The 20706-nt window shown below is 41.8% G+C and overlaps 10 non-coding genes across 10 annotated transcripts; 4 read left to right on the top strand and 6 right to left on the bottom strand.

Annotated features, from left to right (window-relative positions):
• Positions 1 to 1120: 1120 nt before the first annotated feature.
• trnan-guu (transfer RNA asparagine (anticodon GUU)) lies at positions 1121 to 1194 on the bottom strand. Its single transcript has one exon. It is a non-coding gene; the product is annotated as a tRNA-Asn (tRNA).
• A 1193-nt stretch (positions 1195 to 2387) lies between these two features.
• On the top strand, positions 2388 to 2460 carry trnar-ucg (transfer RNA arginine (anticodon UCG)). Its single transcript has one exon. It is a non-coding gene; the product is annotated as a tRNA-Arg (tRNA).
• Positions 2461 to 4010: 1550 nt separating this feature from the next.
• On the bottom strand, positions 4011 to 4092 carry trnas-uga (transfer RNA serine (anticodon UGA)). Its single transcript has one exon. It is a non-coding gene; the product is annotated as a tRNA-Ser (tRNA).
• Positions 4093 to 5628: 1536 nt separating this feature from the next.
• trnan-guu (transfer RNA asparagine (anticodon GUU)) lies at positions 5629 to 5702 on the bottom strand. The gene has a single exon. It is a non-coding gene; the product is annotated as a tRNA-Asn (tRNA).
• A 1193-nt stretch (positions 5703 to 6895) lies between these two features.
• trnar-ucg (transfer RNA arginine (anticodon UCG)) lies at positions 6896 to 6968 on the top strand. The gene has a single exon. It is a non-coding gene; the product is annotated as a tRNA-Arg (tRNA).
• A 1554-nt stretch (positions 6969 to 8522) lies between these two features.
• Positions 8523 to 8604, bottom strand: trnas-uga (transfer RNA serine (anticodon UGA)). The gene has a single exon. It is a non-coding gene; the product is annotated as a tRNA-Ser (tRNA).
• Positions 8605 to 10145: 1541 nt separating this feature from the next.
• Positions 10146 to 10219, bottom strand: trnan-guu (transfer RNA asparagine (anticodon GUU)). Its single transcript has one exon. It is a non-coding gene; the product is annotated as a tRNA-Asn (tRNA).
• Positions 10220 to 11410: 1191 nt separating this feature from the next.
• On the top strand, positions 11411 to 11483 carry trnar-ucg (transfer RNA arginine (anticodon UCG)). The gene has a single exon. It is a non-coding gene; the product is annotated as a tRNA-Arg (tRNA).
• Positions 11484 to 17979: 6496 nt separating this feature from the next.
• On the bottom strand, positions 17980 to 18053 carry trnai-gau (transfer RNA isoleucine (anticodon GAU)). The gene has a single exon. It is a non-coding gene; the product is annotated as a tRNA-Ile (tRNA).
• A 2389-nt stretch (positions 18054 to 20442) lies between these two features.
• On the top strand, positions 20443 to 20516 carry trnat-agu (transfer RNA threonine (anticodon AGU)). The gene has a single exon. It is a non-coding gene; the product is annotated as a tRNA-Thr (tRNA).
• The last annotated feature ends 190 nt before the right edge of the window (positions 20517 to 20706 follow it).

The following is a 20706-nucleotide window of genomic DNA, read 5'->3' on the forward strand; positions in this document are numbered from 1 at the left end:
GACTCTGTCCTACCGTTGAGACACGGGGCGTATATGGAAACGAACACATGCTACGGATCGTCTCTAATCGGTCCCTACAGTTGGAAGGCTCCTTGAAGCGTGCACCCCCATCATTCATCTTTGCGCATCTGTGAAAGGTAGACTCTTGAGCAATGTTTGAGCCAGCTCTAAGGCAACTAGTGCTATTGGACAGACACCTCGGGAAGATCCTAAGAGTCTCTTAACACCACTTCCAGCAGCAAGCTTAATTGTTCGCTGGAGGTCTCCCACCCAGGTACTGACCAGGCAAAGAATCACCAGTACATTGAATGAGGAAGTTAATCCTGAAATCCAATTACATATCTCAAGGTAAGACAAATCCATAAGAACATGTCTTAGTATTACTTCGTTTACATTAGTATGGCACTGAGTTGGAGCTCCTCTTTAAGCTGTGGTTTAGTTTTGCATTCATGTGTTTCTAGAGCAGTTATTTATGGGGGTGGGTGGGTCTTTCACAGAGGCTCAGGACAAATCCCCCGCCTGAAAGTCTAATGTGTGCGTTCAGACAGTCACAGGTCAAGAGCCAGGCAGGAGGACAATGGACAGAAGAGCCAACGAACTAAAAATAAAAGAACAGATATGAAAAAGCCACCATCTTTTTCTTTTTGACATTTTCCGACTTTCATGCAAGCCAGGACAAAGTTGCTCGTAGCTACTTGTGGATTCAAATACTCTATCGAGTGCTTTGATGAGTTTTTGCAATTTGATTGTCGTCCTATCAGCCTGTTTCTGTTTTTTTTTTTCAATCTTGGGATGGAAAGTATGAGGGAAATGATGGAGCAATCAATAACCGCTCCGGAAAAATGGCAGAATGAAATGGTCCGTCACTAAGGACATTTGTGAAGCAGAGGAGTGACATCACCACAAAGGCGACACATTCTGCTGATGGTTTTGGTGAATAATGATTGAGGTGCGTTAAGAGAAAGGTAGCTGTGTCAGCATGCGTAGGCTGCAAAGGATCAAGCAAAGGTTTACTCCATGCTGAAAAGAGAAGAAAAGAAGCACAACGTTTCGACTGTGGAGCCTTCTGCGCCATCTTCTTTAGCGGTGATGATGTTTACATTGGAAAAACGGAGACATGCGTCCCTGGGTGGGCTTGAACCACCAACCTTTCGGTTAACAGCCGAACGCGCTAACCGATTGCGCCACAGAGACTGACGGCCGCTTGTGCTCCCTACATTTGCAGGTTTATGGTCAAAGAAAACAATCACTTGCGCTTCTTGCAGCCGGCAATCTTTTTCCACTGACAACCAAGAAATGGATTTCATCTTTCACAAGCTGTATGGATTTCTTCAAAAACAAGTTATTCCAGAAAGGAAATGAATTCTTGCATTAAACTGAACCAAGCTGTACATGTTTGTCTGAAATGAGACATTCGGCACAACAAGACACGGAGAGAGGCACCGCTGGTATTCAGACCCAGGATCGCCTGCTTACTAGGCGGGCACTTTAAGCCACTAGGGAACAGCGCCAGCGGAACACCGCGCTTTTACAGACACTTGGACACATCTGCGTTCGGTGTGCACTTAACCTGCTCTCTGAACCCGTTGCCTCCGTCCCATTTAATAGCAGAACTGACGCCAAGAGAAATGATGAGAAATGGCATTTATCGGGCACTTTTCATGTCCAAGGAGCTCAATGCCCTTGACACCTCCCCAAGGCGACAGAGCTGTGCATTCTTTGGCGACACCATTTTTTCTTTTGTTTAATTTCTATACTTATTGATAGAATAAAAACGATATGTCATGTACTGTAAGGGAAATGTCTCTTTTCATGGGGAAAGCTAGCACCAGCAAATGTTGTGTTTAGAAGAAGTGATTTAACATGACACGTGACCTAATTTACCGGAGCAAAAGCTCACCCAGCAAGCCCTGCTTTACTTCTACAGGAGAGAAGTACTGTAGAGTCTGCAAGATGTTCAGCTGGGTAGCTACGTCAGCATGCCTCTGCTGCAAAGGAACAAGTACTAGGTTTATTGCATGCTGAAAAGAGAAGAACGGAAACACAGCGTTTCGACTGTGAGGTCTTCTCACACCTGAAGAAGCCTCACACCTGTAAAAGGCTCCATGGTTTTCTTTCTTCTCTTTTCAACATGGAATACACCTATTGTCTGCAAGATGTGACAATTTCATGGTGTTTTGGAAGAAAACCTTTTTTCTTTGAATTCAAAATCAATCGGAATTTCAGCACGACACATCAACACTTTTTCTGTTTTAAGGAGATGATATTTTAAACCTGATAAAAATAGTAGGAAACACAAGTTTCTTGCTGTGAAAATTTAGATGGGGAAGTGTACTACTAGTAGCAGTGTAGAGCTCTCTGTGGTGGAGTGCAAGCGCATGTTCTATGGGCCAGTGGCGTAATGGATAACGCGTCTGACTTCGGATCAGAAGATTGGAGGTTCGAGTCCTGCCTGGCTCGTGAGGCTTTTAAACCTCTCAGGTTCCTCGGTAACAGGTTGCCGTCATGTATATGAACTATAGAAAAGCATTTGCCACAACCCGTAAATTAGCACGCAAGTGCGGGCTGGTGAACACAGAACTGTATGGAGATCATCTCCAGCTCCGAGCTCAATTGCAATGAAAAAACATGCAGAACAGAACTGGAGAGCAGCTGAATTTGTGCTCAGTAGGGTGGGGAGGACTCAGCATTGCTATTGTTCTAATTGGCATGAACTGCAGGGGATCTGAATCAGAACATGTCAGTTAGTTCGATCATTGCGTCAGTATGTAGGCCACGTTAATACAGAATTATTACTTTGTCTGTCTCGTCTTTGTATATAGCTGAATGTCCCTGACAATTTCATGTTAGTTTTTAAGAACGACATTGGTGCTAATATATACATATATAGCATATAAGGAACACGTAAAAGTTTAGTCCATGCTGAAAAGATAAGAAAACCGCCACAACGTTTCATCTTGGAATAAATCTTTACTTGTTGTTTTGCAGCCTACCCATTCTGACCTAACTCCTCCCTTGAAATTCCCTAACAGATAAGGGTACGTAACGGCTCATGCGATGCTCAGTTGCAATTTGTCCCAAAACAAACAAGAACAGCAGCTGAGGGTTTGAGTTTGAACATGCACTGTATTAAAGCAGCTTTTATTTCCATTGATAAATGCTAGATATTCCTACAGAGATTCTCCAGGTGAGTAAGCGATTCCTGTTTCTGTTTCTATTTCTGTTTCATATATACAGTATATATATGTTACATGTGTCTCTGCAATAGTATAAATGTGTTATACACTATCAGGGGCTGCTTTTTTGTGCACCTCATCTACAACAAGGGTTTTTTTTTCATTTATGTTTGTGGACCTTCACCATTTGAGGAAGTGAGTTAGATAAGAAAGTTACAGGTATGGTGAGCAATGACTGACAAAGGCACGTACTGCGTATTCCTTACAGAAGTGTAAGCAATTTGTTCTAAAAAACACCGGCTAAAGTCCAACATCGTTAGCAATCTTATTACTTAAACAGAATTAACATCAATAAACTGTAAGGTGCTGGTACATGCGAGTAGATTTGATCTTCTATTAAACAAAAATGCAATTACAGCTCTAAAAAGGTCAACCTAGACTTCTGTAACAGATCTGTTCAGGTCATCGCTGTTTCTCTGACCTTGTGAGTCTTTGGAATTTTAAAAGTGTATTTTGCTTGCCTTTCATGTGGTCTGTGTACAAGTCACTGTGGCGTATGCGGTCCTACACAGCCTTGCTATAGACGTGACGAGCCTCCGCTATGTTGCAATGGAGAACAGGTTCAGTACGGAGCTGCCGAGAAAATTCAGCTGGAAAGCTCGTTGCAGAAAAGCATCGTTCTCTGTGTCCAGCGGCAAAGCGTCCATCGTGGGTGCTGAAGAATCGATTTCACAGGCTGTGGGTCCAGGCGATTTAGAGTGTTAAAGGTCCCAGCGAAAACAAAACGGCGCTGGTCCTTTTACACGCACGCACGCAACCAAATGCAAAGGACGCCGTAGTCGGCAGGATTTGAACCTGCGCGGGGAGACCCCAACGGATTTCAAGTCCGTCACCTTAACCACTCGGCCACGACTACAGCAAGCGCCACGGCCGCTGCCTTCTTGCTACAATCGAACAGGGAGTGCGAGGCGGCGGCGGCAGCGGAGGCAACTTTTTTCAAGTTCGCTCTCCGTTTAAGAAACCTTTTACGCCATACGTGCAAGCACACACACACACACCTCAGAGGACTTAAGGGTGGCTTCAAGTTGGAATGATAAAGTCTCCCCGTTCGGACATGAAAACAGAACGTTCGTAGACAGAAAGCAATCAACAACAGAGACATCTGGACGACGATTTTAGTCACTGCACTTTGAATAGCATTTTTACTCCAGTTACAGGAGATGCACCAATGGCCCTTGACCTACGCTCTTACCAATGCCTTGAACATTCAAACAAAACAGCCCTCAAGTCCTGCGGTTTAATATAACGCTGTTACGTGTCGAGGCAGTATTTGACTCTGTCCTACCGTTGAGACACGGGGCGTATATGGAAATGAACACATGCTACGGATCGTCTCTAATCGGTCCCTACAGTTGGAAGGCTCCTTGAAGCGTGCACCCCCATCATTCATCTTTGCGCATCTGTGAAAGGTAGACTCTTGAGCAATGTTTGAGCCAGCTCTAAGGCAACTAGTGCTATTGGACAGACACCTCGGGAAGATCCTAAGAGTCTCTTAACACCACTTCCAGCAGCAAGCTTAATTGTTCGCTGGAGGTCTCCCACCCAGGTACTGACCAGGCAAAGAATCACCAGTACATTGAATGAGGAAGTTAATCCTGAAATCCAATTACATATCTCAAGGTAAGACAAATCCATAAGAACATGTCTTAGTATTACTTCGTTTACATTAGTATGGCACTGAGTTGGAGCTCCTCTTTAAGCTGTGGTTTAGTTTTGCATTCATGTGTTTCTAGAGCAGTTATTTATGGGGGTGGGTGGGTCTTTCACAGAGGCTCAGGACAAATCCCCCGCCTGAAAGTCTAATGTGTGCGTTCAGACAGTCACAGGTCAAGAGCCAGGCAGGAGGACAATGGACAGAAGAGCCAACGAACTAAAAATAAAAGAACAGATATGAAAAAGCCACCATCTTTTTCTTTTTGACATTTTCCGACTTTCATGCAAGCCAGGACAAAGTTGCTCGTAGCTACTTGTGGATTCAAATACTCTATCGAGTGCTTTGATGAGTTTTTGCAATTTGATTGTCGTCCTATCAGCCTGTTTCTGTTTTTTTTTTTCAATCTTGGGATGGAAAGTATGAGGGAAATGATGGAGCAATCAATAACCGCTCCGGAAAAATGGCAGAATGAAATGGTCCGTCACTAAGGACATTTGTGAAGCAGAGGAGTGACATCACCACAAAGGCGACACATTCTGCTGATGGTTTTGGTGAATAATGATTGAGGTGCGTTAAGAGAAAGGTAGCTGTGTCAGCATGCGTAGGCTGCAAAGGATCAAGCAAAGGTTTACTCCATGCTGAAAAGAGAAGAAAAGAAGCACAACGTTTCGACTGTGGAGCCTTCTGCGCCATCTTCTTTAGCGGTGATGATGTTTACATTGGAAAAACGGAGACATGCGTCCCTGGGTGGGCTTGAACCACCAACCTTTCGATTAACAGCCGAACGCGCTAACCGATTGCGCCACAGAGACTGACAGCCGCTTGTGCTCCCTACATTTGCAGGTTTATGGTCAAAGAAAACAATCACTTGCGCTTCTTGCAGCCGGCAATCTTTTTCCACTGACAACCAAGAAATGGATTTCATCTTTCACAAGCTGTATGGATTTCTTCAAAAACAAGTTATTCCAGAAAGGAAATGAATTCTTGCATTAAACTGAACCAAGCTGTACATGTTTGTCTGAAATGAGACATTCGGCACAACAAGACACGGAGAGAGGCACCGCTGGTATTCAGACCCAGGATCGCCTGCTTACTAGGCGGGCACTTTAAGCCACTAGGGAACAGCGCCAGCGGAGCACCGCGCTTTTACAGACACTTGGACACATCTGCGTTCGGTGTGCACTTAACCTGCTCTCTGAACCCGTTGCCTCCGTCCCATTTAATAGCAGAACTGACGCCAAGAGAAATGATGAGAAATGGCATTTATCGGGCACTTTTCATGTCCAAGGAGCTCAATGCCCTTGACACCTCCCCAAGGCGACAGAGCTGTGCATTCTTTGGCGACACCATTTTTTCTTTTGTTTAATTTCTATACTTATTGATAGAATAAAAACGATATGTCATGTACTGTAAGGGAAATGTCTCTTTTCATGGGGAAAGCTAGCACCAGCAAATGTTGTGTTTAGAAGAAGTGATTTAACATGACACGTGACCTAATTTACCGGAGCAAAAGCTCACCCAGCAAGCCCTGCTTTACTTCTACAGGAGAGAAGTACTGTAGAGTCTGCAAGATGTTCAGCTGGGTAGCTACGTCAGCATGCCTCTGCTGCAAAGGAACAAGTACTAGGTTTATTGCATGCTGAAAAGAGAAGAACGGAAACACAGCGTTTCGACTGTGAGGTCTTCTCACACCTGAAGAAGCCTCACACCTGTAAAAGGCTCCATGGTTTTCTTTCTTCTCTTTTCAACATGGAATACACCTATTGTCTGCAAGATGTGACAATTTCATGGTGTTTTGGAAGAAAACCTTTTTTCTTTGAATTCAAAATCAATCGGAATTTCAGCACGACACATCAACACTTTTTCTGTTTTAAGGAGATGATATTTTAAACCTGATAAAAATAGTAGGAAACACAAGTTTCTTGCTGTGAAAATTTAGATGGGGAAGTGTACTACTAGTAGCAGTGTAGAGCTCTCTGTGGTGGAGTGCAAGCACATGTTCTATGGGCCAGTGGCGTAATGGATAACGCGTCTGACTTCGGATCAGAAGATTGGAGGTTCGAGTCCTGCCTGGCTCGTGAGGCTTTTAAACCTCTCAGGTTCCTCGGTAACAGGTTGCCGTCATGTATATGAACTATAGAAAAGCATTTGCCACAACCCGTAAATTAGCACGCAAGTGCGGGCTGGTGAACACAGAACTGTATGGAGATCATCTCCAGCTCCGAGCTCAATTGCAATGAAAAAACATGCAGAACAGAACTGGAGAGCAGCTGAATTTGTGCTCAGTAGGGTGGGGAGGACTCAGCATTGCTATTGTTCTAATTGGCATGAACTGCAGGGGATCTGAATCAGAACATGTCAGTCAGTTTGATCATTGCGTCAATATGTAGGCCACGTTAATACAGAATTATTACTTTGTCTGTCTCGTCTTTGTATATAGCTGAATGTCCCTGACAATTTCATGTTAGTTTTTAAGAACGACATTGGTGCTAATATATACATATATAGCATATAAGGAACACGTAAAAGTTTAGTCCATGCTGAAAAGATAAGAAAACCGCCACAACGTTTCATCTTGGAATAAATCTTTACTTGTTGTTTTGCAGCCTACCCATTCTGACCTAACTCCTCCCTTGAAATTCCCTAACAGATAAGGGTACGTAACGGCTCATGCGATGCTCAGTTGCAATTTGTCCCAAAACAAACAAGAACAGCAGCTGAGGGTTTGAGTTTGAACATGTACTGTATTAAAGCAGCTTTTATTTCCATTGATAAATGCTAGATATTCCTACAGAGATTCTCCAGGTGAGTAAGCGATTCCTGTTTCTGTTTCTATTTCTGTTTCATATATATATACAGTATATATATGTTACATGTGTCTCTGCAATAGTATAAATGTGTTATACACTATCAGGGGCTGCTTTTTTGTGCACCTCATCTACAACAAGGGTTTTTTTTTCATTTATGTTTGTGGACCTTCACCATTTGAGGAAGTGAGTTAGATAAGAAAGTTACAGGTATGGTGAGCAATGACTGACAAAGGCACGTACTGCGTATTCCTTACAGAAGTGTAAGCAATTTGTTCTAAAAAACACCGGCTAAAGTCCAACATCGTTAGCAATCTTATTACTTAAACAGAATTAACATCAATAAACTGTAAGGTGCTGGTACATGCGAGTAGATTTGATCTTCTATTAAACAAAAATGCAATTACAGCTCTAAAAAGGTCAACCTAGACTTCTGTAACAGATCTGTTCAGGTCATCGCTGTTTCTCTGACCTTGTGAGTCTTTGGAATTTTAAAAGTGTATTTTGCTTGCCTTTCATGTGGTCTGTGTACAAGTCACTGTGGCGTATGCGGTCCTAACCAGCCTTGCTATAGACGTGACGAGCCTCCGCTATGTTGCAATGGAGAACAGGTTCAGTACGGAGCTGCCGAGAAAATTCAGCTGGAAAGCTCGTTGCAGAAAAGCATCGTTATCTGTGTCCAGCGGCAAAGCGTCCATCGTGGGTGCTGAAGAATCGATTTCACAGGCTGCGGGTCCAGGCGATTTAGAGTGTTAAAGGTCCCAGCGAAAACGAAACTGCGCTGGTCCTTTTACACGCACGCACGCAACCAAATGCAAAGGACGCCGTAGTCGGCAGGATTAGAACCTGCGCGGGGAGACCCCAACGGATTTCAAGTCCGTCACCTTAACCACTCGGCCACGACTACAGCGAGCGCCGCGGCCGCTGCCTTCTTGCTACAATCGAACAGGGAGTGCGAGGTGGCGGCGGCAGCGGAGGCAACTTTTTTCAAGTTCGCTCTCCGTTTAAGAAACCTTTTACGCCATACGTGCAAGCACACACACACACACACACCTCAGAGGACTTAAGGGTGGCTTCAAGTTGGAATGATAAAGTCTCCCCGTTCGGACATGAAAACAGAACGTTCTTAGACTGAAAGCAATCAACAACAGAGACATGTGGACGACGATTTTAGTCACTGCAGTTTGAATAGCATTTTTACTCCAGTTACAGGAGATGCACCAATGGCCCTTGACCTACACTCTTACCAATGCCTTGAACATTCAAACAAAACAGCCCTCAAGTCCTGCGGTTTAATATAACGCTGTTACGTGTCGAGGCAGTATTTTTCTCTGTCCTACCGTTGAGACACGGGGCGTATATAGAAACGAACACATGCTACGGATCGTCTCTAATCGGTCCCTACAGTTGGAAGGCTCCTTGAAGCGTGCACCCCCATCATTCATCTTTGCGCATCTGTGAAAGGTAGACTCTTGAGCAATGTTTGAGCCAGCTCTAAGGCAACTAGTGCTATTGGACAGACACCTCTGGAAGATCCTAAGAGTCTCTTAACACCACTTCCAGCAGCAAGCTTAATTGTTCGCTGGAGGTCTCCCACCCAGGTACTGACCAGGCAAAGAATCACCAGTACATTGAATGAGGAAGTTAATCCTGAAATCCAATTACATATCTCAAGGTAAGACAAATCCATAAGAACATGTCTTAGTATTACTTCGTTTACATTAGTATGGCACTGAGTTGGAGCTCCTCTTTAAGCTGTGGTTTAGTTTTGCATTCATGTGTTTCTAGAGCAGTTATTTATGGGGGTGGGTGGGTCTTCCACAGAGGCTCAGGACAAATCCCCCGCCTGAAAGTCTAATGTGTGCGTTCAGACAGTCACAGGTCAAGAGCCAGGCAGGAGGACAATGGACAGATGAGCCAACGAACTAAAAATAAAAGAACAGATATGAAAAAGCCACCATCTTTTTCTTTTTGACATTTTCCGACTTTCATGCAAGCCAGGACAAAGTTGCTCGTAGCTACTTGTGGATTCAAATACTCTATCGAGTGCTTTGATGAGTTTTTGCAATTTGATTGTCGTCCTGTCAGCCTGTTTCTGTTTTTTTTTTTTCAATCTAGGGATGGAAAGTATGAGGGAAATGATGGAGCAATCAATAACCGCTCCGGAAAAATGGCAGAAAGAAATGGTCCGTCACTAAGGACATTTGTGAAGCAGAGGAGTGACATCACCACAAAGGCGACACATTCTGCTGATGGTTTTGGTGAATAATGATTGAGGCGCGTTAAGAGAAAGGTAGCTGTGTCAGCATGCGTAGGCTGCAAAGGATCAAGCAAAGGTTTACTCCATGCTGAAAAGAGAAGAAAAGAAGCACAACGTTTCGACTGTGGAGCCTTCTGCGCCATCTTCTTTAGCGGTGATGATGTTTACATTGGAAAAACGGAGACATACGTCCCTGGGTGGGCTTGAACCACCAACCTTTCGGTTAACAGCCGAACGCGCTAACCGATTGTGCCACAGAGACTGACGGCCGCGTGTACTCCCTACATTTGCAGGTTTATGGTCAAAGAAAACAATCACTTGCGCTTCTTGCAGCCGGCAATCTTTTTCCACTGACAACCAAGAAATGGATTTCATCTTTCACAAGCTGTATGGATTTCTTCAAAAACAAGTTATTCCAGAAAGGAAATGAATTCTTGCATTAAACTGAACCAAGCTGTACGTTTGTCTGAAATGAGACATTCGGCACAACAAGACACGGAGAGAGGCACCGCTGGTATTCAGACCCAGGATCGCCTGCTTACTAGGCAGGCACTTTAAGCCACTAGGGAACAGCGCCAGCGGAGCACCGTGCTTTTACAGACACTTGGACACATCTGCGTTCGGTGTGCACTTAACCTGCTCTCTGAGCCCGTTGCCTCCGTCCCATTTAATAGCAGAACTGACGCCAAGAGAAATGATGAGAAATGGCATTTATCGGGCACTTTTCATGTCCAAGGAGCTCAATGCCCTTGACACCTCCCCAAGGCGACAGAGCTGTGCATTCTTTGGCGACACCATTTTTTCTTTTGTTTAATTTCTATACTTATTGATAGAATAAAAACGATATGTCATGTACTGTAAGGGAAATGTCTCTTTTCATGGGGAAAGCTAGCACCAGCAAATGTTGTGTTTAGAAGAAGTGATTTAACATGACACGTGACCTAATTTACCGGAGCAAAAGCTCACCCAGCAAGCCCTGCTTTACTTCTACAGGAGAGAAGTACTGTAGAGTCTGCAAGATGTTCAGCTGGGTAGCTACGTCAGCATGCCTCGGCTGCAAAGGAACAAGTACTAGGTTTATTGCATGCTGAAAAGAGAAGAACGGAAACACAGCGTTTCGACTGTGAGGTCTTCTCACACCTGAAGAAGCCTCACACCTGTAAAAGGCTCCATGGTTTTCTTTCTTCTCTTTTCAACATGGAATACACCTATTGTCTGCAAGATGTGACAATTTCATGGTGTTTTGGAAGAAAACCTTTTTTCTTTGAATTCAAAATCAATCGGAATTTCAGCACGACACATCAACACTTTTTCTGTTTTAAGGAGATGATATTTTAAACCTGATAAAAATAGTAGGAAACACAAGTTTCTTGCTGTGAAAATTTAGATGGGGAAGTGTACTACTAGTAGCAGTGTAGAGCTCTCTGTGGTGGAGTGCAAGCGCATGTTCTAAGGGCCAGTGGCGTAATGGATAACGCGTCTGACTTCGGATCAGAAGATTGGAGGTTCGAGTCCTGCCTGGCTCGTGAGGCTTTTAAACCTCTCAGGTTCCTCGGTAACAGGTTGCCGTCATGTATATGAACTATAGAAAAGCATTTGCCACAACCCGTAAATTAGCACGCAAGTGCGGGCTGGTGAACACAGAACTGTATGGAGATCATCTCCAGCTCCGAGCTCAATTGCAATGAAAAAACATGCAGAACAGAACTGGAGAGCAGCTGAATTTGTGCTCAGTAGGGTGGGGAGGACTCAGCATTGCTATTGTTCTAATTGGCATGAACTGCAGGGGATCTGAATCAGAACATGTCACTTAGTTCGATCATTGCGTCAGTATGTAGGCCACGTTAATATAGAATTATTACTTTGTCTGTCTCGTCTTTGTATATAGGTGAATGTCCCTGACAATTTCATGTTAGTTTTTAAGAACGACATTGGTGCTAATATATACATATATAGCATATAAGGAACACGTAAAAGTTTAGTCCATGCTGAAAAGATAAGAAAACCGCCACAACGTTTCATCTCGGAATAAATCTTTACTTGTTGTTTTGCAGCCTACCCATTCTGACCTAACTCCTCCCTTGAAATTCCCTAACAGATAAGGGTACGTAACGGCTCATGCGATGCTCAGTTGCAATTTGTCCCAAAACAAACAAGAACAGCAGCTGAGGGTTTGAGTTTGAACATGCACTGTATTAAAGCAGCTTTTATTTCCATTGATAAATGCTAGATATTCCTACAGAGATTCTCCAGGTAGTAAGCTATTCCTGTTTCTGTTTCTATTTCTGTTTCATATATATATATACAGTATATATACAGTATTGTACTATTATTATATAATTGTTACACTGTGGCTGTGTTGTGTGTGTTAAGCTGCTGTTGCACTGCAATTTCCCTCACGGGATCAATAAAGTATCTATCTATAAGAAGACATTACCAACAACGACCACAAGATGGAGATATTGTCTAGACATTACCAACAACGACCACAAGATGGAGATATTGTCCAAAGAGGCAAGAAGGGCAAAGCCGCGATAAGGTAAAATCATTTTTTGTAAGAGATTGCTGTCAGAATGCACATCTGTATCCCAAACAGAATCTCTAGTAAAATATGATCATTTGTGAAACAGGCAATTGAGTGTCTGCTACAATATGATTGCTACAGATGCAGCCATTCAAAATGCGCGGGCGTACGCTGTACGCAGTCTACCACAAGTTACCGGTAAATACCGCGAGTTACCGGTAAATACCGCTAGCAAAATAATAGTATCCGGAATTTCCGCAAGGTGGAGCTAATAAAGCTCAACTTCTCATGTTTGAGCTGTAGCCATCAAAGTCTTTAATGAAGATATTACTAATAGTATTAATAATAAATGAACTTGGACAAGCTGTAAACTCAAAGTATTGCCCTGGTCCACATTATTTTTTTCATTGCCCGTCTTTGTAAAAGTAACACCACAGCATTTCGCAATCACGCATTTTTTTCCAATCATGCAAAGTACAGTAATTTTTGAGAATCGATTCACCATGCCTTTCACATGCTCATAAAAGAGGTTGATTTAGGAACATAAACATATTACCGTATGCAAACTGTACTGTATACAGTTTGTATATGTATATGTATATGTATATTTAATGTCTTAACTGTGCCCGTTTAAGTATTGAATATTTATATGGAATTTTACCACTGAAGGGAAATCTTAGTGCCTGAGCATAAAAAGAATAGGAGCATACTGGAACACGTGTGAAGGCCATAAACGATATTAATTTTGGAACATAGACATACAGTATATGGCTGGTCTCGGTACTTTAAAGAAAACATACACGAAACATGGTTTCATTATGACCAGAATCGGTCTTGAGATATTTTTAACTTGATTTACAGTATTTGAGAGGTATGTCTTGACACCGATACTACGTAAATACTCCTCACGTATATGTTTCTAGGTTTATATTATGCATTTCATACGGTCAAATTGCTTTTGAGCAACTGATAAGAAGCGCGAAACGGTATGCCCAGGGCGTTTTAGTTTTCGTTTTGTTTTAATGCAGTGCAGTGGATTGATTAGAGATATCAAGTACATACAAGTCATTTTTTAAATGTTGTAGTTCGTCTTGTAAAAATGTTACGAGTACATCATCTGTCAACAATTACACAGGTTCTGTTTCCATATTGCGGTTTTTGGTTACGTAATATTATTTTCTAATTTCACGTTGTGAATATATGATTTGGGCAAACAGAGCCGCAAAGAAGTACATTATGGGTTGTTGTTGTTTTTTTGCAGTTTTATCTAAAATAAGCGATGCTTAAACCTTTGTCTGATTCTTGTGAAACTATCCACACGACAGTTACCTAGGAGTTGACTTCAGTGATGTCACTGATGGGATGTTTCTAAAAATCCATCCTCTGTAAAACATCTTCTCTAGTTGTTCTGCATATGTATTCGCTAATGAAGCTGTGTTTTTCTGAGCCTGGTTCTCTACATTTCTGTATGAACCAGCTTAGAGGGCTAAAGACAGCTTGTGTTTAAATTGAGTGTAAGGTAATTTATGCTTCTAAAGTCATGGTCAGCATTTATTATTGTACTGTGCTGTAAACTTCTTCTGTGCCTAATTACATTATTTTATAGTCCATAATGTTTCTGTAGTGCTTTTTCAGCCCTCAGCATGTGTCTGCGCTGGTGGTGCTGTGGGTTAGGTTCCTGACTCCTATGTCACATGGTCTGTGGTTGAATCTCATGGAACTATGACTTTAATTTTTAACAAACATTTCTTTGAAAAAATGAAACATTTCCCTTGGTCAGAGATTAAATAAAACCTCACTCGCATCAAAACAAATTTATATTTCTAAATATCACAACATGATCGAATTTACGTCTTTTTAATAACAATGAATAGTCACCTATGCGTTACAAAATAAACATTTATATTGATTTGAATTGCATTTTGATTTAAATCGTAAACGCGTGTTTAAATATATGTGTTTAAAGGCGATATACTGTATAAAAGCGCTGATTCTTATGGAATGTGTTCGGCCGGGGATTCAAAAAAAATATTTTTTTTAATCGCGTATCTAAGGAAAATTGCAGTATAACTTTGTTCATGCACAAACAGTGGCATGTTACATTATAATTTGGGTGTCTCCTCTTGCCAGAAAGCTCTAAATTGCATTTTGAGTGCGGTTTTTGACTTTTTCTAAATTGCAACCCATAAATAAAGCTGATACAGTTTAGACTTACTGTATTCTAAACTGTATTACAACATCACATTGGACAATGCAACGTAAATTGCAAAAATGCACTTGGAATCTATCCTAGCCCTACTATGAAAATTATTTAAACTGCGACACTTATCATTCATCTTTAAATAAACTTTATTTTATATAGCGTTTTAAGCGAATAGGTAATTAGATTGCTCATAAACCTAATCGCTTTTTCTACATAAACACAGCGTGATTGCTCTCTGAAAATGGTTTTTTCTTTATATTTAGGCTCAGATTTCAACTATAGATCGTATTATTATGAACTTTCTTGGAAAAATGTATTTTATGTAAACCATGTTTGCTATTAATTCATTTAGGGCTAAAATACGTTCATTGTCTTCCAATCGAGTCGAGTTGACATTGGAAGCTTGCCACGCCCGGACTGTTACACCAACGCATTAGCATGTTGAAGCGATTTCATTGAGGAGGCCATCTACTAGTTAACACTGTACTTCCTACTTTGAAAATACCTGTGAAATTGGTTTAATTCGTCACAGCCAGCACTCCGGCAGAGAGGGGGGTTGTACTCGTTAATGTCTGATGACATACAAGTGGAAAGATTACAGATTTTAACCGTCTTTTTTCTGAACCAGGGAAAATCTGATCATGTTTCTCTATAACAATAATAAAAAACTTTATTTTCAATTATTTTACATATCCCGCTTGCACATCGCATGACTTTAATAAATCTATTCTTTATTAATACTAAATAAATAATACTAAAAATACTTCAGCAAATAGGTCACTTGATTTTTGGAATAATTCCAAATAGCACAATGATCCACTGGCATCCCTGAAGTCTGTTTAGTGCATAATCTTCCAAATACAATCACTAAGCAATTATAAGAATTATACCATCCTACTTCTTTGTGATATCCTGTAAAAACTAAACCTATTTTTATAAGGCTTTTACTCAAAAGATTTCCAAACACACAAAGCATTTGTGAAGTACTATAGTATTTCTAAAGGTTACTGGTACAACATCAATCATTAAAGCTTAACAATAAAGTTTAGATTGCTGACTATGGACTAACTACATTAACTAACTGCAATGCAACACTATACATTTTACAAGAATATCTGGTTGAATTCTTGCATTTGTAGCCAATTTAATGCGAGAGAAATAAGCCAATTTAATTATTTCACAAAAAATAATGTGATATAAAATGGATGTTTTTAACTTTATTGTAGTGTTTTAGAAACTAATATGTCTTCAAAAATGGTTGTTTTTCACTCCTAGGAATGAAAGCTGTTGTTATATAATGTTTATTTTCAAATTTTGAAAAATCAAAGGATTCTAGCTTTCTCCCCTTTCAGGCATCGGACACAGAGAACCTCATGGTTTTCCTAAAAATCATTTTTTATGTTCCCTGGTGTTCCAAACTTAGTTTTAATCAATTTTAATTTGTTATTATGTTAAAAACAGGGTAATAAATTTCTAATTGGACTATAAATAATGTCATATTGTCTGCTATAAAACTGATGTTTTCAACTCTATTGTAGAGATTCTAGAATCAACTAATAGAGAATTGAAATAAAAAAGGGCATAAGAAAACATTACCAACAACGACCACAAGATGGAGATATTGTCTAGACATTACCAACAACGACCACAAGATGGAGATATTGTCCAAAGAGGCAAGAAGGGCAAAGCTGCGATAAGGTAAAATCATTTTTTGAAAGAGATTGCTGTCAGAATGCACAACTGAATCCCAAACAGAATCTCTAGTCAAATATGATCATTTGTGAAACAGGCAAATGAGTTTCTCAGGTGCCCATTGCTCATTTTCAGACACATTTATGCAATACTTTCACCATGCGTTGAGCAATAGGGATTAAAGATACCAGAGGTAAGGTTTAAAAGTGATTCTGAGGTGCAACACATCAGCGATACAGCTAGGCATCTGAAATGCGGGGTTTGAGAGCCCTTCAGGGAACACCGTACCCTAAAGGTACCAGAAGTCCACTAGTATAAGCATTAAGTCACTGTCACCCCTGTTACAATGTGATTGCTACATATCTTCATTTCTTTGGTTTTTAAGGAGTAAGAGTGCAGGGGGTCTAAATCTGCGATCCAGTGTGTTGAAGTATTTCACAACACTACCTGTAGCCCGTATGGAAATAAATACTAATTCTGATTATTGCCCTGGGCATGTACCAATAAATCACTGAGCATATATCACTGTGTTGAAGCTAGAGACCTGTATGTAATATTATGGTGCAAAAATGTCATTTTCACATATATTAATGTAATAAATGATTGCTTATGCTTAATAAACAAATCTAATTAAAATAAAAACTTAAGTTTTGTATTTGTCTTGTACCATAGAACATGATTTTCTTTGTATTTCAAGCCCACAAAGTGTCCAAATGATGCACGACATGATATAAGGAAGATTATCACATGAAAAATCGGTATTATCTTTCTCATGAAAATGCATTCCTTTCATTACCTTTTAATTTTTAAAATGAACTCAAGTTGTGTATAATGTAATAATTTAAGTAGAATAGATTCTAATAATATAATGATCCAGTGTGTTGCACTACTTCACTGCTTCACTGTTCTATGCCGTCTGGAAATAAATCCTCAGACTGCTTACTGCCCTGGGCTTGTACCAATAAATTACAGGAGCACATCTATATATCACTGCGTTGAAGCAGGAGACACACAATCACTGCAAACACATCCTAAATACAGTGTTCCAGCACCTTTGACCTCATCCAGAACGTATCATTTCTTGAAAGGGATTGCTGTCTGAATGCACATCTGAATCCCAAACAGAATCTCTAGTAAAATACGATCATTTGTGAAACAGGCAAATGACTGTCTCAGGGGCCCATTCCTCATTCTCAAGACACATGTATGCAGTACGTACACCATGCATTGAGCAAAAGGGATCAAAGACACCACAGGTAAGGTTAGAATTCATTCTGACTATATTCTAAAATATTGGACTCATATTCTTATGATGGCAGACATGATGCTGCGTTTAAAACCGGGGTTAATGGACATTATATGACTGTCAATTCTGTTTTGTTTTGGAGACACTTGGCTGCCTATATGGTACAGTGCAGCGTGAAGGAAACATTTTCCAAAACTGTGTCAGCTCAAAAGTTGTAAGAGAACCTCTCCAGCTGCTTTAACTCTCTTCATTTTTGTCATTTAATTGTCTGTCGGCACTATGTGGCAGCGTTGCATGACAACCCATCTCACCCCGGAAAGGAACCTAACAGCTTTGGTAAGAGAGGAGAAAAAGACCTGGCCAGTAAGGGGCTCGAACCCACGACTTTGACGTTATCAGCACCATGCTCTAACCAACTGAGCTAACCGGCCTCACGACAGTGGTCCTCTCTGTGCAGCGCCTTTTACTTCCATTGACAAATGATAGCAATTCGAAGAGAGATCCTTCAGACCAGGAAGCAAACCCACGGCTATTTCGGTTTTCTATCTAGGCAACGTTGGTGTCTGCAATAGCATACATGAAAGCGTGATGCAATTTCTGTGGCTACATTTGTTGCACGTCATGCACAGTAAGAGTGTTTCTAACACCAAATAAAAAGTCAACAATTAGCGATCACGCCTTCTCCTCAGTTAACCCACTGAAACCCTTGCTGTTAACAGTTCTTTACTGCGTGCTTTAAGAACACCTACATAATGTGTCAGTTCTTTCAGCTTTATTCATTAGGTTTTCAAAGGCATAAGTAGAGCACCAGAGGCGCGAACGTAAGATGTGTGGTTATCTGAAGAACTCATTTCCATGGCAGCAGGGCCAAGTGATTCAGCGTATTTATAGTACCAGGAATGGAGAAGCGGCACTTCGCCTTTGCCGGGGAGGCACAAGGATACGTGTGGCAGACGCCATAGTCGGCAGGATTCAAACCTGTGCAGGGAGTTCGCAACGGATTTCAAGTCCATCGCCTTAAACACACGGCCACGACTACAGCAAGCTCACCCCCGCCGCATTCCTCCTATAATCTAACACAGAGTGCGAGGTGGCTGCGGAAACTTTTTCAAAGTCGCTCTCCGTTAAAAAAAAATAAATACCTTTGACAAAATACGTGCCGGCAGACAGACATGCCTCAGAGGGTTTAAGGCTGGCTTCACGTTCAAATGATAAAGTCTCCCCGTCCGGATGTCAAAATGGAACTTTGGCAGACAGAAAAAACATCAACAAACCACAAATGTGGACAAGGATTTTACAAGCTGCACCACACTGCACTTTCCAAAGCATTTACATTCCTGTTAGACGCAGGAATTGCCTTTGATTTGCGCGCTTACGAACGCCATGGAAAACGAAACAAAACTAAAGCCCTCAGCTCCTGCACTTGATTATAATGCTGTTACGTGTCGAAGCAGGAATTTATGTCATCCTACCACTGCAATACGGGGAATAGAGGGAAATGAGCACACGCTAAAGGCGCATTGAAGGGTGCACACCCATCATTAATCGTTGCGCCTCTGTGAAAGGAAAGCTCTTGAGCAGTCTTTGAAACAGCTCGGATGAAACACTTGATTGCTTCCATGTGCATCTGGAGCCCATTTCTTATTTTCACTTCACGCCGCCCAAAGCATTTCTAAAACAGGAGATTCGTGTTTGGGAATGCGCCCTGCCCTACGAATAAAACAGGTCTACGGGTCTGAAACCTGCTCCACGGAAAACAGTTCTGTTGCGCTTTTGATCAAAGGGAGATTCGCTGTTCTTACTTTTTGATGACATAACACCCAAAGGGGCTTCTTTGGAGCTGGATTCCAACCAGCATCCTAAAGTTTCTTGGCGGTATCCTTTACAGTCCTCTGTTCGGTCGACAAGGGACAGAAGGGGGCAGCTTTCCTCACACACACAGTGCAATGTACTGTAGTGTTCCCGTTCATTGAATTCGCAGTTCTGCATCAGACCTCTAACTCGTTTCCTTAGCTTGGATTTAAGCCATGAAGCAGGCTTCTAGTCTATAAACGTCTAGAGAAATCACAAACTATTTGAGAGGCCATCATCCCAGGGGAACTGACAAAGTCTATCCCTAAACACCTAGCGCAATCTCTCGAGAGACTGTCAAAAATCGCTTTCTCCGTTTGCGTTGCAAGTAAGTGAAAACGCGGTCTCAAACCAGAGCCACTTGGCAGCAGCGGCACGTAAATACTGTTACTGTCACTGCTCGATACTGACGTTAGCCTACTATACCATGTTCAGCCACCACTAGGAAATGTACGGCTCTAGTACTGGAGCAAACAACAGGAGAGCCAAAGGCACACGGGCACACATGGAGAGTGACGAGAATGGGACTCGAACCCATGCGTGCAGATTACAATGGATTAGCAGTCCATCGCCTTAACCACTCGGCCACCTCGTCTAGGAAACTGGGCTGTCCAGACATGGGTTGCAGCGCTCCAGATGATCTTTTTCTTTTTTTTCCCTCGTACTCGAGGGTCATTTTCCTGTTCCACATGCGATTTCAACATTTCCCTTGGGAGATGTCAAGCCAGCAAGCCACTGGTTCAGTGGCCATTGTGGAGTTCAGTGGCCCTGTTGTACACAGAATGCACATTGAGCTCCTTGGACATGAAAAGTTCCAGATAAAAGCCATTTGTCATCCTTTCTCTTGGTGTCGATGTTGCTATTGTATGTAAAGGTGGCAACTTGCTCAGCGAACAGGCGGAGCACACACCGAATGCAGATGTGTCTGAGTGGTGTGTCCAAGTGGCTGCAAAACGACAGCACTCCCAGGGCGCCGTGGCTTAGTTGGTTAAAGCGCCTGTCTAGTAAACAGGAGATCCTGGGTCCGAATCCCAGCGGTGCCTTTTTTGTTCTGTGTTCTCGAACAGAACTGGTCATTATGGACAACCGCCTACAGCTAGACCTAATTAAATGCAAGTATTCATTTCCTGTCTTTAACGCGACTTGTTTTTCTTAAAATGGATGCAACTTGCAAAACATGAAATACAAACCTTGCTAATCAGTGCTAGCGGCTGGCAAAAAAAAAAAGAAGTC

This window comes from Lepisosteus oculatus, unplaced genomic scaffold (assembly GCF_040954835.1).
Source record: "Lepisosteus oculatus isolate fLepOcu1 unplaced genomic scaffold, fLepOcu1.hap2 HAP2_SCAFFOLD_40, whole genome shotgun sequence".
Lineage (NCBI taxonomy): Eukaryota > Metazoa > Chordata > Actinopteri > Semionotiformes > Lepisosteidae > Lepisosteus > Lepisosteus oculatus.